Below are 16,594 nucleotides of genomic sequence, written 5' to 3'. Positions count from 1 at the left end.
TCTCTCTCTCTCTCTCTCTCTGTGCGCGATTGTTCACCTTTCCGTCGATTGAACCGTCGGTGTTTCGGGATTTGGCTAGACCGTGGTTCGCTTCGCGTTTCTCGTCTGATGCAACGATGCATCATCTGACCTCGCCAGACGCGATTCGCATGTGGAAACCCTAGAATGGTCGCGATGTTGTGCCACCCCTGGTAACATTTCCGCGACGATTGTACGGGCTAGATCATCTGACGGGACCACCTCGATTGTGTTTTTATCGGTAGCGAATTGATTAGTAGCGTATTCAATCGATACAATTCGATGGATACTCAAGGTGGTGGTTTACGTTTATTGGATTCGTTTGGATAAACGTCGAGATAAAAATTAAGCATCTTCCTGCCTCATGGAAGGACATTACCAAGTTAATATTTTTCTGGAATATCGTCAACCATGTTCGCCTAATATATGTATATGTATATGTATATGTATAGATTAATACACGCCCAAATAATTTATTCGGTGCTCATATTTACGATATCGATCGAGTATTTTCTGCCAGTAGTTAGTATGTTCTAATGTATCTCGTTGGATTTCATAGATCTTGATTTAGGTTTCTTACATGGTTAATCCTAAAAGCAGCTGTTTTATATTAGTTCATAAAAGTAACGGTAAGAGTGTTATTGTAATATTTGCCGCAAGTGACACATATATTGAATAAAAAAACTCATAAATAGACTGCGAATTTTTATGCAAAATAAAAACTGTCTGCATCAATTGCAAGAAATAGAAGCCGAATACAAGAACGTTCTTTCTTTCTTTAATAATTTTAATAGATTAACAACGATTCCTAGACATTTCAAAATTCCTTTAATATTTTTACTATTTCAAATTGCAACCATTCGATGCATAATATCCGCAATTTATTCATAAATGATGCATCCTTGTAAATAATAATAATCTGAATAATCGGAAATGAAAAAATTAGTGACCCGTTATTTTCACGGGTTACGTGAACCAAGTGTTAACGAACAAGTGTTCTGAAACAATCTCCTTAATAATCTCGTTTAACTGTGATGCTACAAGAAGTGTTCTTCGCGTAAATTATTTTCTTTCGCCACCGTCGTGTTTTCCATTTCGGCGTGTCAATTTTTTAGATTCGAAGGAATAAAGTTACTCCCCCACGCCGCAAGTTTATTAGACAAAAATAAGAGGGCGAAGTCAGCACATTTCTCGCGTAGGTTTGGATCATCTATGCATTCACACAGTTTCTCATCTTCGATTGCTGATAGATATAGCAAAACGACCTGCTTTTCAAGCGATTTATAGCCGTTCTAACTGGTCCCGCCATTCTTCTGCTGTCCTCTCTTTATCATAATGACGAAAAGCGAGAGAGAGAGAGAGAGAGAGAGAGAGAGAGAGAGAGAGAGAATCCCGGTAATCCGAAATCCGAATACAGTAATTTCTCTCACATTGTCCCTCAGCTTGGGAACGAAAATGGACAACTTGGAAAAAGGAGATACGACTATACAGGCTTTCCCAAAATTATGTTACTTCCGAGAAGCGCGAGGGGTTCCTGAAGTCATTTGAAGTAACTTTTTCCTTAGCGCAAATGCAATCCACGGCGTTGTTTACGAGTTATCAACGAAAAACGCTGACCAATGAGAGGCGAGCTTGGCTGGCGCAAGGCGTCACAGTTCCGCTCATTGGCTCAGCGCCTCGCGCCAACCGATGTCGTCTCCCATTGATCGCTGTACTTTCGTTAATAATTCGTAAACAAAGCTGCGGATTGCATTTGCGCCAAGGAAAAAGTTACTTCAAATTACCTCAGGAATCTCTCATTGCACCCTGCAATTGATAATCGGAAGGGACGAATAATCGTATCCTCTTCTTCCCAAGTTGTCCGTTTACCTTCCCAAGCTGAGGGACAATGCGAGATAAGTTACTGTAGATACACTCTCGCCACCTCAACCGTTTGAGTCCCAGGGGGTATTGAAAAAACACTGTCGAAGAATCCCAAACAGCGCAACCGCGCTTTCTCTAAACGAGTACGAAAAGACCCAAGCAGTGCGACAGCGCTTGTTTTATTTTACGTCGCGAAATACCAAGCGGCGCGATGATAATGAATTAAAAATTTTTATTTTGTAACGTATTACTGCGTTATTGTAGTATTATTCTACCTACTGTAAAATGTACTATTTACATCAAACGTAGCTGCGCGATGTACTCGCTTCGGTAAATCTGAGCGCGCTTCGACAATCGGTAACGCACCGTCGGTTGTCCGCAATGTTCGAAATGTGCTGGGTTTTCTCGACATAAAATCTCAACAGCGCGATCGCGCAGCTTGGGACTCGAACGGTTAACGAAGCTGCACGAGCCAGCCGAACTCGTAATCCTAACGTTAATGCATTCCCAACAGAACTTTCGATCTTCGCAGAAGTCCAGATTGATATTCAAAACTGGCTGGCAATCTCCCTTCCCGCTGCCTCAATCTTCCCCACGGGAAGAAGCATAAGCTGTCTGCCTGATCGAATAGAGATCCGATGTAGAGCGGAGATTACAAACGAAGTGCAACGTTCTGGAACACGATTTCCCTCAAATTTCGTTTCGATGTAGGCACCGTCCGTAAGAATAAGACCGCCTGGAATAAGAATTTCAACGACTTCGTAGAAAGGCGTCGAGAAGTCTAGGAGATGATTCGAGATCGAGATCAGAACGAAGATAAGTGTCAGGATACAAATGGATTCATTCTGGAACGAAAACAAATCGACGCGGTTTTCATATCGAACCGCACGTTGCGGTCCAAATCGAAGATTATGCTGCCGTTTTGACTTGTCCATATCGAGTCGCTGTAACATAAAACTGTTCTACGGTGGACAACCCCTAAGAAAATAATAGAAGACAGGGGTTGGATAAATATCCGCTATATACAGGGTGTTCCCAAAAATGTCTCGTAATCCGGAAATGGCGGGTTCCTCAGATCATTTGAAGCAACTTCTTCCTTTACAAAAATTTTCTCCGAGGCACCGTTAACGAGTTATTAACGAAAAACAGTGACCAATAAGAATCGAGTACGACTGACGCGAGGCGGCCCAGTCAACCAGCGCACGAAGCCCAGTTTCGCTCATTGGCTCGGCCGCCTCGCGCCAGCTGAGCTGGGATTCGACCGCCTCGACCGCTGGCGCCGTTGGCTCGGCCGGCTCGCGTCAGCTGAGCTGGGATTCGACCGCCTCGACCGTTGGCTCGGCCACCTCGCGTGGGCCGTGTTCGATTCTTATTGGTCACTGTTTTTCGTTAATAACTCGTTAACGGTGCCTCGGAGAAAATTTTTGTAAAGGAAAAAGTTGCTTCAAATGACCTGAGGAACCCGCCATTTCCGGATTACGAGACATTTTTGGGGACACCCTGTATACAGGGTGATTTGCTAAAGCTGTTACAACAAAGCAATATCTCCATTATCGTTAACGATACTCAAAAATGCTAGAAGAACAAATTGTACGGTTCGAAGGGACACATATTGCGGTGGATGTAGTTTTTCTTCTTAAAGGTCGTGTTTATCGAGATTTCTAGGTCATCGATGATTTTTCAAATGGGATTACGTATTTCTATCATTATATCGCGATAACTAAGATCAAAACGAATCCAACGACGTGTGATAACAAGACCACCCTGTATAATTACAATTGTTTATAATTATTGAGTGCCGTAAGATTGTAAATAAAATACGACGACGCGTAGAGTAAATGAAATTAAGTAAGTGCAACAAATGTTTTGAGACGATGCTTCCCGGCTGTACAGGACGTTGCGCCTAAATAATCATCTCCTTCGCCTCCTTATGCAGTTTAATGTAATTACTGTAATACGATCGCTTCGTAATCTGCGGATACCCATTGTTCTACGTTTCTCGCAGAATCAACCACGGCTTTCTACGATGTATCATTAATTACTAGACCGCGGATTTGACGCGTTCGTTACAGAAACGAATAGGTCAAACGTAAAACAGCAAGAACGTGAATACAATTTGAAAATATAATATAATATAAAATATAATATATTCTGGATCTTGCGATTAACGTGCACAATTTTTAATACGCATGAAAAACTCCGCGGTCCAGTAATTGCTAACCGGAGGTATGATTTCTGATCAGGAGAGGAGATGCTCTCTATCCCCCCGTAGAAGAGTCGATAGAAAATACGCGCCGGAACAATCGGGTCACATCGAGCAAAAGATCGGCATTATTCTCAAGCTAAATGTGCCACCCGGAAACCGTCCAACGTTAAACGTTCGTAACGACCGAACTATTTCCGCGATTAAATAATGGACGGCGATCGACCCGAGCTATTGCCAATAGAAAAGTTGACTTTTTGACAAAATCGATCCTCGGAATTGCGCGACGCCGCGATTGCAGCTGACGCGTCTGTTGTACGTACAAGGGGATATCGATTGGCTTCTACTTTCTGCAGCTATGTCGCCTCGCGGTAATGGGTATAGAAAAATGATTAAGCGGCGTCCACGCTTCAGAAAGCGCATTTGGAAAACTGGTGCAAATATAGGGATGAGAAATAGACACACACACACACACACACACACACACACACACACACACACACACACACACACACACACACACACACACAGAGAGAGAGAGAGAGAGAGAGAGAGAGAGAGAGAGAGAGAGAGAGAGAGAGAGAGAGAGAGAGAGAGAGGCAGAGAGCGAGACAGAGAGCGAGACAGAGAGAGAGAGAGAGAGAGAGAGAGAGGCAGAGAGCGAGGCAGAGAGCGAGACAGAGAGAGAGAGAGAGAGAGAGAGAGAGAGTGAGAGAGTGGCAGAGAGAGGGAGAGAGAGCGGCGAGTCTCGCTCGCAAATGTGTCACGGACAGACGCGGCGAGTGCGATTCGACAGACTTTTCCGGCGTCCGCAATAAAGCTGCCGATTCGCGAATCACCGTGAAGTCGCGTGCCTATAATGCCATTTACCATTTACCCGTGGTATCGTACATGCCGTTTTACTTATGCATGCGCCGCATCGCCGACGGCCGGTCGGCGTTCATGCTGTCCGCCGCGCACGACACAATCGGGGAATTGGGTTTCTAGGAAACCGAATATTTGTTTATAGTCCGAGGCTCGATTCGGTGATTGATCTATATTTACCGGTCGTTCCGCGGGAAATCGGACATCCGATTATTGCGAACGATCAAATTATTGAGGTTGCATAATAAGTACAATGAGCTGGTGGTAACTCGTTCGTGCGGTTAAAGTTACATCTTCGAGCTATTACATGTCAAGGAAGATCAACAGAATGTTTAAATGTCGATGTACATATTACTTTCAATCTATTAACCCTTTGCGCTCGAATTTCTCCTCTCGGGGGATAGAAGAAAACTGCCGATAGTTATCGTACTATCAAAATTAGCGATTTTTATTTCATAAAATCTATTTCGATACAATAGTTCATCGAATTCCGTTTATACGGACTAATTATTTCCGACATTCTATCGTTTTATATTTTCTTTAAAGTGCTACTTACTACTTTAACACGTTGACTGCCACGCGTATTTACAACAAAATCTCCTACAGGCCACCCGTGCCGCTGTTAATTCATATCTGTTTCTGTTCCTGCATGAACAGTTGGAATCTTTGCCGAGTACCGAATGGTATAACTTAAAATCTCTGCCCTTATTTTTGTTCAATAATGAAAAGAGATCGGATTGTCCGGAAGGAGAAGCATAAATAAAATTACATCGTCAGATTCTGATTTGGATACTGATAAATATAATCTTAGTGACAATGAATGTTATGAAGATACTATTGACGAGATTTTACGAGAATTGGTCATGGAAGAAGAAAGAAATGTTGATGATACCGAGAAAGCTACAGTTCAAATAAAAGATACGAAATGGACCGATCATAGGCACGAGCATATCTGAAAAAACAAACAACTTTTTGTCCAAGCTGTCCTGATCAACCTCAACTTTGCAGAGAATGTTTTAATGTTATACACACTGCGAATAATCTTTTTAATAAACCATTTTTATAAGAATTCAATAGTTTCATTACCTCCTGTAGAATATTTGTCGAAATATTTTCGGAAATCCTTTGTAAGTAGTCAAATCAGCGTCACCCGAATTACGGGTGACGTGGCCTGACGAGTATCGCGACAAAGTGCTACTTACTACTTTGTCAATACATACGTTCGCGATGTTGTAAGTGATCTAAGAAAATCCTCCGAGCATTAAAGCGTTGATAGTAATTGCAATTATTTCGATAACGGAGGTTCCAGTAACTATTTTTTTTTTAATAAAACGTTGATCAACTGTGTCTTAATAAAATATTGATCTCGCTCTAGAATCAGAACGAATTTATGACTACGCCTAACATTTCTCATGAATTTTTATGAAATCTAGTATAGAAATGAGAATTTGTATAAAAAGAATTGCAATCTAATCAAGCGAGAGCCTGCTAGTCGTTGAAATCGTTAAAAATCTTGAAGCTTCCAAAGAAACGATTCAAATCTAAAATAAAGGTTTCGGCTATGGAATTTGGACCGTAAGGTAACGATAACTCTTAATTGGATAAGTTTCGATAAAAGATTTGTTCGGGGTTTGCTTGACCAATCAAAAATTGCTGTTTAGACTGGCTCAATGGGGACCCCGAAACGAGTGTTATATACTCTAGCAAGCCGGTACATCACACGTCGCAGATAACGAATACAATGCGACAAACAAGATAGTACCCTTGCACGGAAAATCGACAGGAATGGCGCTAGTGGTCTTGGAAAAAAACCCGGAAAGGCAAGTGTTGTACAAAACACCCACCCAACTTGCACAATCTGGGATTTGAACTCGGACCCGTCGGCTTACGAAACAAGCACCTCTGCAACCGAGCCATTGCAGTTCCGGCTTTCATAATGCGACAACTATCATATATCGGTATTCGCTTTGCCAAAGATCGTTGTTGTTTCGGCCATAAAGCGATCAATAGTAACACCCAGCACTGGAATTACAACGAGAGTACATCATTTTCGAGTACTCGAATTGCAATGTGCCGTTCATGAGTGTTTATCGATCACGCGGTAATGTCTCTCTAATTGACGCTCGGATTGTCCACAGAAATGGACAATTTGGGAAGAGGAGACACGATTGTTCGAGCCTTGCAGCTCGTTTTTATAATCGTTGACAATTCGTGACTATAAAAACAAACCGCGAAGCTCGAATAATCGCATCTGCTCTTCCCAAATTGTCCATTTTTGTGTACAATCTAAGCGTCAATTAGAGAGACATTACTGTACATTGCAGAAATGAAAACACGATTCGAAGAGCAGGTTCGCTGGAAAATATTGCAATCCAAATGTTGGGATGTCAAAACACCGTGAGATTTAACCGTGATTTTTAACAATCGAGCTTAACACTAAACCTACCACGGTCAAAGTGACCGATTTTTTATTTTACGATATTACAAACTTTGGAGACTTCGTGGAAAATGAATAACGAATAAATTATATTATTGAAACAAGTCTCATAATTAAAACTTTACAAACTCCAAGTGAATTCTATCTTTTCACTCTTATGAGTCAGTGCACGCTAATCATCATTACAGGTCGGTTGGTTTAGTGTTAAATTAACCCTGGACCAACCGCGTCGGTTAAAGTTACATAAAGCGGCGCGTGGGGTGCGCGACACCCCAAAATATCTGTAAAAATAATAGCGTGAACAAAATCGTGCTACCGTGACTCTTAATTAAAAGCTAATACAGCTACCGACAGCTAGGAAACGCCACTAAACATTTTGCTAAAAAATAAAGAAACGTTAACGATAAAACAGAGATGACCGGAGTGTCGAATAGTCCACGCGACCGTTCCAGGGTTAAAAATGCGTTCCTGAATTCTTTTCATTGAGAGAAGTGTTTGGAGATGTTGGAAACAATTGAAACACCTTAACTCTCTCAAGATAACTGTTCTATCCGATTTCACTGTGAAATCCAGTATTTCGGTGTACTGTTATTCGTCAATATATTTTTTTATCAACGCTAGAACTTCGAAACCAGTCGAAACGACTAGTTCTTGATCTCGTCTTTCACACCTGCTGACATTTAAAAAATATTTCAATAACAAATTTTCAGATGATCTTCATCCAAGCAAATTATTATAATAGTATACTATACGTAGCGTAAGTTAATCCAATCTCTTGTCGTTATTATAAAATAATATACATTGATCGTGTTTAAAACTCGATAGTTCTAGCGTTACTTAACTTCCACCCACCCTTACTCGAATTCATCTCATTTCTCACTAGTTCCGTAGAAGTAGAACAAACATTTAGCTACCTTACTTCTCGTCATGTTCCAATAAAGATAAATATCCTACTGGATTTTTCAAAATGGAAAATACCAAAATTGCTGTAAAAGTAAAAATCAACAATCTGTCAATTAATAATGGAATTCACTTGATGGGATAATTATCCGTTGAGGAAGACCTTTTGACAGCATATCATACAAACCCCGTTTTCAATGTGACTTTCAAGCTCGATTCCGCGATTAATTAATCCCTCACGCTAGAATAATTCTTGAACTTCGAAAGTCAGTCAGTACACCGTAGGGATTCAACTAGCACAGCAATTTGTATCTTTACTAATCGGATTCCAACGATTACCTTGAACGTTGTCCTGTATATGCCACGCACGCACATGATGCGCACACACATACACACGGTCGCGTTTCCTTGCGTTCCCTAACCCGCGTTCGCTAAAATCGTTTCGAACGCACCAGATCGTTGTTTCCATAATCACATCAACTTTCTGTTTGCACTCTCCTCGAGCCAGACGTACCAATAGGATATACTAGCACACGGTGGAACAGAGATTTCGAGGGCGAAATGGACCCGCCGTGTTTGAACGCCGGTGCAATTGCCTCGGAAAGTATTGGATTGTCGACAAAGCCTTTCGATCTTTTAGCGCGAATGCCGGGCGGCGAATGATCATTTCCGCGAGCCGAAAAACACCGTGACTGTTGAACCACGAAGTCCGCAAAAAATACAAAGTTCGACGGACCGTCGGATTATTACTGGCGAATCGAATTATTATTACTTAATAATTAGATACGATTCGCATTCAAAGTATTCGTACAGCTTTTAAAACGGGTTAACTTTTTTTTATAATCGTGCCAATTAATTTAAAGTTTTGGGAGGAATGTTAGAGGGATTGGACGATGATTAAAAAGATTCTGTTCGTCCCAATTTCTTGGGATTTTCTAGATCTAGGTAACTCATCTCCATTTGGAGAATTTCATTGAAATTGGATTGGCGTTGTTACGTCGACGTTGTTTACATTCGAAGTCCGTGAAAATAGCAGTTTTCCATGTATTTCAATAAAAAAAAAAAGTAGCGACTTTTTGCATGTTTCAATGGCTGTACGAATTGTAGAATCGCATGATTAACATACGATTAGAAATTCTCGGGAATCACGCGTGTTCGTCACTTCTCTTGGTCACAGCGGACTCCAAAAAGTTCGCGAACCGAATTTTAATTGAACTTTCTCGCCGGCTGTCGACGATTATAAAAACGAGCCGCGCGACTCGAATAATCGTATCTCCTCTTCCCAAATGATCCATTCATGTTTACAAGCCGTGGGACAATCGGAGAAAAATGTATTGCATTCGGGACATTTTAACGCGTCGATTAGACACCGAATGCAGTGACTTCTCTGAATTTCGTCCGTCGACGGGCGCGCCGTGCGACGGCGGCAAATACCGTCGGCCGCGATAAATACCGGCGACAAAAACCGCCGAGCGATATTTCAATGGGACGGCGTAATAAGGAAAGAAATTACGGGCTTTGTGCATCGTCCGTTTGCCGCGGAACGGTGCAGCTGCGAAATGGTTCGTTCGCGCGCTCGCCGGCCGCGAGTCGATATATCCGCTCCGATGCGAACCGTTCCGCGCGTGGAGACAATTTACAGGTAAACGGGCTCGGGTTATCAGCTTTCCGTTGCTCGCTGGAAAACACGCGAGTTCCCCTAACGAGATTTCTTTCATCCGCGTTTCGATCGGAACGTCGAAATTCATGGTCTCATCTGGGCTGGCAGGCAGCCGAGGCCATCCTCGCCGGCCCCTAACTACGAGAATATTTAATACCGCGGCTTAGTAGCGCGCGATAGCCGTCGCGGGACTGTAAACTTCCAATCCCTATTAGTTATTCAAGGCTGGAAACACCTGACATTATTTATCGCGGCGTTAGGTGCCGCAGATGCAGTTAGCTCCGTGAATCGCTCTGCGATACGGATTCAGACGGGGACTAACTGGACATTTTTTCGCTGCCAGAATGACAGAACTTCTTCGTCGTCTCTCCGGACCTTTTACCGTTTCGTCGAAGTTTCTGCAGCGGAGCACCCACTCGGGTGCTCGATTATTTTTAACACTTGATTTACGGAACCCGTGAAAACGACGGCTGCGTTTGCGTGCTGTTCGATAAAGATGCGTTTGCGAGTTGTTCGTTCAATAATATACGTGTGTCACTTGCGGCAAATATTACAATAGCACTCGTTCGAAATCGGTATACAAATGTCTTCGTACGCTAATTGGAAATAGCTGTTTTTTTAAATCCAGTGTTAACGCTAGATTCGCGGGACCAATCAACATTCTTTAATTTACGATTATCAAGACTGTAAACGTACGTTTAATAATAATTTATACGATATAAATCATACTTTATGAGATGCAACTCAATGGTTTTCCGACTAGGTGAATTGAAATAAGTGATAACAAAATTATCGAATTTGCGTCGATCGTATTAAAAATATACTCGACCCACAAAATTATTATTAATTTTACATTAAAATTCATTTTGTGTGTGTTAATTATACTCCGATATAATCGATCAAAATAATTCTTAACGAAAATTAATCGAACCGTAAAACTGTATCGAATTCTACTAGGTTTAAAATGTCTTTTTTGCTGGGCTATCAAGCTAATTGAAATTGCCAGTGTAGGATTTTTTACTCTAATTTGCTGTTGGATCCTCTGGAAGATCCGTGATTCGTTCCAAGTCGAAGAAATTCCATAGGAACGAGCCTAACCACGGCTCCGATCTACCAAGGACCATAAGCTTTCGCGCTTTGGAATCGTACGAGGTTCGAATGTCCGATGTGCTTCTATTAAGTTTCTTCAATTTCGAGTGGTCTCCATAGAATCCACCGAGTCGAGGACAGATTCTACGGTCTCTATAGAGGATCGGAACACCTCCATGGTCCCACGAGCCTTCAAAGGTCTCTGCCAGATCTCTCGGATCTGAATACCTTCGGTCCAAAATCGTTCCATCGACTACTATCGCGCGTCTCTTTGATCTAGATTAATCCTTGGATCCTTTTTTTGCGCGAAGAAATATTTATTTACCTCTTACGTACCAATCCCAGAACCGATCTACATCTACATATTCTTGACTGTCGCTAAAGACTTTTTGCATGGTAGTTTCAACACTGACCTACGTAGAAATAAATTGTTGACACTATGCCGTCCGGTGGCACCACGCTGGTGCCATGCAAAAACTATCTGTTGTATAATAATATACAGGGTGTCCCACAATTATTTTAACAGCCGAAAATGAGGGGTAGCTGAGGTCATTTGAAGTAACTTTTTCCTTTGTGAAAATGCAATCCGCGGCTTTGTTTACGAGTTATTAACGAAAAACACTGGCCAATGAGAGGTGACGGTGCGAGAGAGAGGGTCCGCGAGAGAGTCCGCAGCACGAGGCTTTGACAGAAGGTCGGGACGGACTCGAGCCGCGATCGAAGTATTGAACAAGTCACGAAGCGAGAACATTCCGGATTTTTTTTACTACATAACAGTGATATTTTTAAGAAAAACGCTGTTCACCTTTACTTTAGAACGTCTGAAGAATATTTACTCATTTTTCGGACCCGAAATAATAAATAATTTAACCGTGACGGCCGTTTTAATTTTCTAGTGTGCATGACACCTCGTGTGTAACATGTGAAATTTTTAAGCAAGGTGTACAGTGAAGGTTAACAAAGTACGTAAATGATATTTTACGTAAATGATATTTTAATTTAAATAATTCCGTGTCCGAACACAGTTCGACGAATGATTCGCAAAGCTAATTTAATAAATAATAATCGTGTTAAAGGACGTAAGGGATATGTTTGTTAGAGAAATATGAAGAATATTGTCAATAAGAAACTCACCCATTTAGTTGTAAAATCCACTTCATGCACGGAAATGTGTGCAGGAGGATAGTGCATTGACCTCGTACAATGTATGATGAACTGCACAGCTGATCTGTATCCGACGGCGACGAACAGAAGGATATCTCCAGGCAGGCAATTTCAACGTTTACTTTCACTGCGTTATCACTAAACACTGATCACTTATCAATAATATTTATGGACCAACTTTCCTGGGTTAATATGTATGGCCCTGAAAAGAGCCGATTGTTTTATGCGACGCGTTCGAAGTTCAAATCGTTAAGAACACATACCGCGTTGACGGGATAAACTGCGGAAGACTAGCACGATGGCTGACAATGTTCGCGTTCGATGGAAAACAGTTGAAATTCGCTCGTAGGAGAACGAAACACAGTCGGCCATCGTGCCAGTCTTCTGCAGTTCATCTCGACAACGCGGTACATACGTGTCGATAACAGTGAGAACTTCGAACGCGTCGCATAAAAAAATCGGCTCTTTTCAGAGCTATACATATTAACCCAGGAAAGTTGGTCCATAAATATTATTGATAAGTGATCAGTGTTTAGTAATAATGCAGTGAAAGTAAACGTTGAAATTGCCTGCCCGGAGATATCCTTCTGTTCGTCGCCGTCGGATACAGATCAGCTGTGCAGTTCATCATACATTGTACGAGGTCAATGCACTATCCTCCTGCACACATTTCCGTGCATGAAGTGGATTTTACAACTAAATGGGTGAGTTTCTTATTGATAATATTCTTCATATTTCTCTAACAAACATATCCCTTACGTCCTTTAACACGATTATTATTTATTAAATTAGCTTTGCGAATCATTCGTTGAACTATGTTCGGACACGGAATTATTTAAATAAAATACCATTAACGTAAAATATCATTTACGTACTTTGTTAATCTTCACTGTACACCTTGCTTAAAAATTTCATATGTTACACACGAGGTGTCATGCACACTAGAAAATTAAAACGGCCGTCACGGTTAAATTACTTATTATTTCGGGTCCGAAAAATTAGTAAATATTCTTCAGACATTCTAAAGTAAAGGTGAACAGCGTTTTTCTTCAAAATATCACTGTCACGTAGTAAAAAAAAAATCCGGAAAGTTCTCGCTTCGTGATTTGTTCAATACTTCGAACGTGGCTCGAGTCCATCCCGACCATCTGTCAAAGTCTCGTGCTGCGGACTCTCTCGCGGACTCTCTCTCTCGCACCGTCACCTCTCATTGGCCAGTGTTTTTCGTTAATAACTCGTAAACAAAGCCGCGGATTGCATTTTCGCAAAGGAAAAAGTTATTTCAAATGACCTCAGCTACCCCTCATTTTCGGCTGTTAAAATAATTGTGGGACACCCTGTATATATATGATATATATAATATATATAATATATATATAATAATATATTATAATATATATATATATATATATATATATATAATATATAAAAAATATATAATAAAATGGTACCACTTTGGTGCCATTTGAAAAAACTGAAATAACATTTGAACTACATTTCTTGGGTGTTAAAAGGCAGCAAACTAACTATAGCTAGCATTGTGCTTATTTAACTAACAATTAAGTACGAAAATTCTTGGACGACTTATCTTAATTTTAGGAATTTATATTACCGCCATCTTCGATATTTTTATTAAAATCTAACATTTCCAAGCTATTATGTCGGCGTCAAACGAAAGAATCATATCTAAGATCTGCGGACGGTATAGTGTTAATATCAAATTTGAACATCGTTTTTTTTCTGCATCGAACATTAGACCATCGATCATCCTAATTTTTGTTCTCGTTCGTCTAAACGATCGTTATCGATGATGATACGAAAATGAATTCCAGAAAACGATACAGTTATCTGCAGCGTGAACATTCGAAACAACCGGTAATACGTTTGATTAATTTAAAACGCGATTCGTTAAACTTCTCAACAGAAAAACAACTCGGAGAGGAAGGATAAAGATAATGAAAAATTCGATTAGATCTGTATCCAGCACGCGAGAGATTAAGACTCTACATTCCTGGATAGATTGTCCCGAGTCTTACAAGTCGACATAAGTAACCTGTCTCCGACACTTTAAAACCATATCGAATCATTCTTATCGCTGCACGATCATAATCTATCGATAGATTATTATTTTCATACAGATAACAGATGAAAGAGATGTTTACACCCCGGTGTTTCTAATTCCGATAAAGATAAAGCACTTGTCTCGGTGTTCAATGATTTTCTAGAATATTCTGACGTTTCTGTTATCTTCGATAGCTACCGCCTGTATACGGAGAACTATCTTAACCGAATTTTTTATCTCGTCGATCGTATCAACGCACAGAGAGGGCCACGCAAAAACCGCGTTAATCGCCGAACGGCACACGAGAGCCAGCGAACGGAAATCCAGTCGAGGTTATTATTATTACATCGCGTATCGCTTTTTGATATCGAGCGAGGGCTCGATTCACCTCACCCTTTCGTGTGAATCTCATTTACCGATTGATAGAAACGTGCTTCCGTTCCGACGGCTTTTCATCTCTATAAAAGTCGTCGGCGAATCAGAATGATCCCATAATTATTTCAACGTCTATTTCGATAAAGCCGATCAAAGTTTCAATAAAAACACCTGTTGCGTTCGAGAGTGCAAGAATCGAGTACACGATATGCAATTTGGAAGCTCTTAACAGGTTCGCTACTCCCATTTCCAGATTATCGGCAATACTTTTCTCGTGAAACGTTTAGAAATTGTTGCTGAAATCGATTGCTTCCTGCGTCCGTTTCTTTCTTTCTTTTGCCACAAGCTGCGATAGCGAACGTATTAATTAGAGCTGCCACGTTAACTCGCAGAGGAGAGATCATAGTTCGCGAAATATGCGAATGGTCTTTACGTACAATGTGTCTTCTATAATCGATGAGAACTGGAAGGAAATGCTTCAACCATTTATAACTGTTGCCGATAAGTCAAACGCAGTTTCATTTTCAAATAAATTTTCTTCCAATTATGTTTCTTTCGGTGTGCACACCGAAACCGATTTCTGTGCAAATTTCATCGATGAAATTAGATATATATTTTAATGTAAGTTTCAGTACAAAATTTGTTCCGATCATGAACGCTTCTTAACACGTTCCGTGCCACGTGTACCATCGATGGTACACGCTTGCATGTTTACTTAGTGAACTGAACAAATTGTTTACAAGAAATGTAGAACCGAAGAATCAATTTCCACCGCAAGAATGGGCGTTGATAAGTTTTTGTTACGTTGTTATGTGTACGAGAATTAATAATTGCACGTAATACATCAAGTTTTAGTAAAATATCAAAGTGTGAAGATTCGAGTAAAAAAAGCTCGGCACGGAACGTGTTAACCGTTTGCGTACCACGAGCCACTTTTGCGCTCTTCAGATTTTGTGTCGAGAAAAGCCAGGGCATTTGGCCGAAACAGACGACTTACGGCCCACCCGAAACTTGTCGAAACGTGCTCAGTCTTTCAGACGCACGTATACGTCGCGCGTCGCATCGCTGTCAGTAATTCAATTTGCATTTTATTGTTACCTATTCTAAATTAATAGTATATATATTTTCATTCATAACGTTTTATTTTATGTTTTACGGCTTTTTTCGACACATAATCGAAGGAGCGCTATTGCGCTCTTCGGCGCTTCTCGATCCTGTTTTTCCAGAACCATCTGGTACGCAAACGGTTAAGAAACCAATTGTAGCCGTTAGTGCTAAAGTAGCGTGAATAAAGAAAGTCGATTTGGAGAGTAATTCGGAATGAAATAAAAGTATTTAAATAATATATCGATATCTTGATCTAAACCGCGGTCAAATTATTCCTGAACGATCTTTACTTATTCTGCTGTTCTACCGAGATACAAACGAAGACACATAGTATACTTACACCGCTTCCGTTCTAAGTGGAACGAAGATTTAGCGTTCGAGAGTGGTGTAAAACCAAATTGGCGAAACTTTTTATTACACCGCTTCTGCACTAAATGGCTCATTTGAAGCGTGGTCCCGTTAGAAGTGAACCGATAAAAATCACACGACCAGATTGCTCGAACTTTTGCGAGAGGGTGGCGGAATTATTATACTCCAACAAACAGTTTCCTATTTTGTAAATTTAAGCAATCCAATAAGAATGGAACAGCTGTCCTTGTTGCAACGCTGTAATATATTTTTTTAATAGTAATATTTGAATTTTGAAGTACAGATTAAGCACCGTTACATGAACTCGAGACTATATGTATATTCTTAACCCCTTAACGCGCAGAAACGTATTAACACGGGCGTGCAAAACCGGCCAAAATGTGCAGACCCGTATATATACGGTCGGCGTCGCAACTTATGTCGCTAAAATGTTCAGATTCGAATATATGAAAAACAGTACGATGGGTACAAAATTCGATCTGC

The 16,594-nt window shown here is 40.8% G+C and overlaps 1 protein-coding gene across 11 annotated transcripts in view; it reads right to left on the bottom strand.

The window, feature by feature from the left end:
- ATP8B (ATPase phospholipid transporting 8B) overlaps positions 1-16,594 on the bottom strand; it is a 150,313-nt gene that overhangs the window by 22,784 nt on the left and 110,935 nt on the right. The gene's annotated exons all lie outside the window — the stretch shown is intronic.

This window comes from Megalopta genalis, chromosome 4, assembly GCF_051020955.1.
Source record: "Megalopta genalis isolate 19385.01 chromosome 4, iyMegGena1_principal, whole genome shotgun sequence".
Lineage (NCBI taxonomy): Eukaryota > Metazoa > Arthropoda > Insecta > Hymenoptera > Halictidae > Megalopta > Megalopta genalis.
This window is presented reverse-complemented; position numbering and strand designations above follow the sequence as displayed.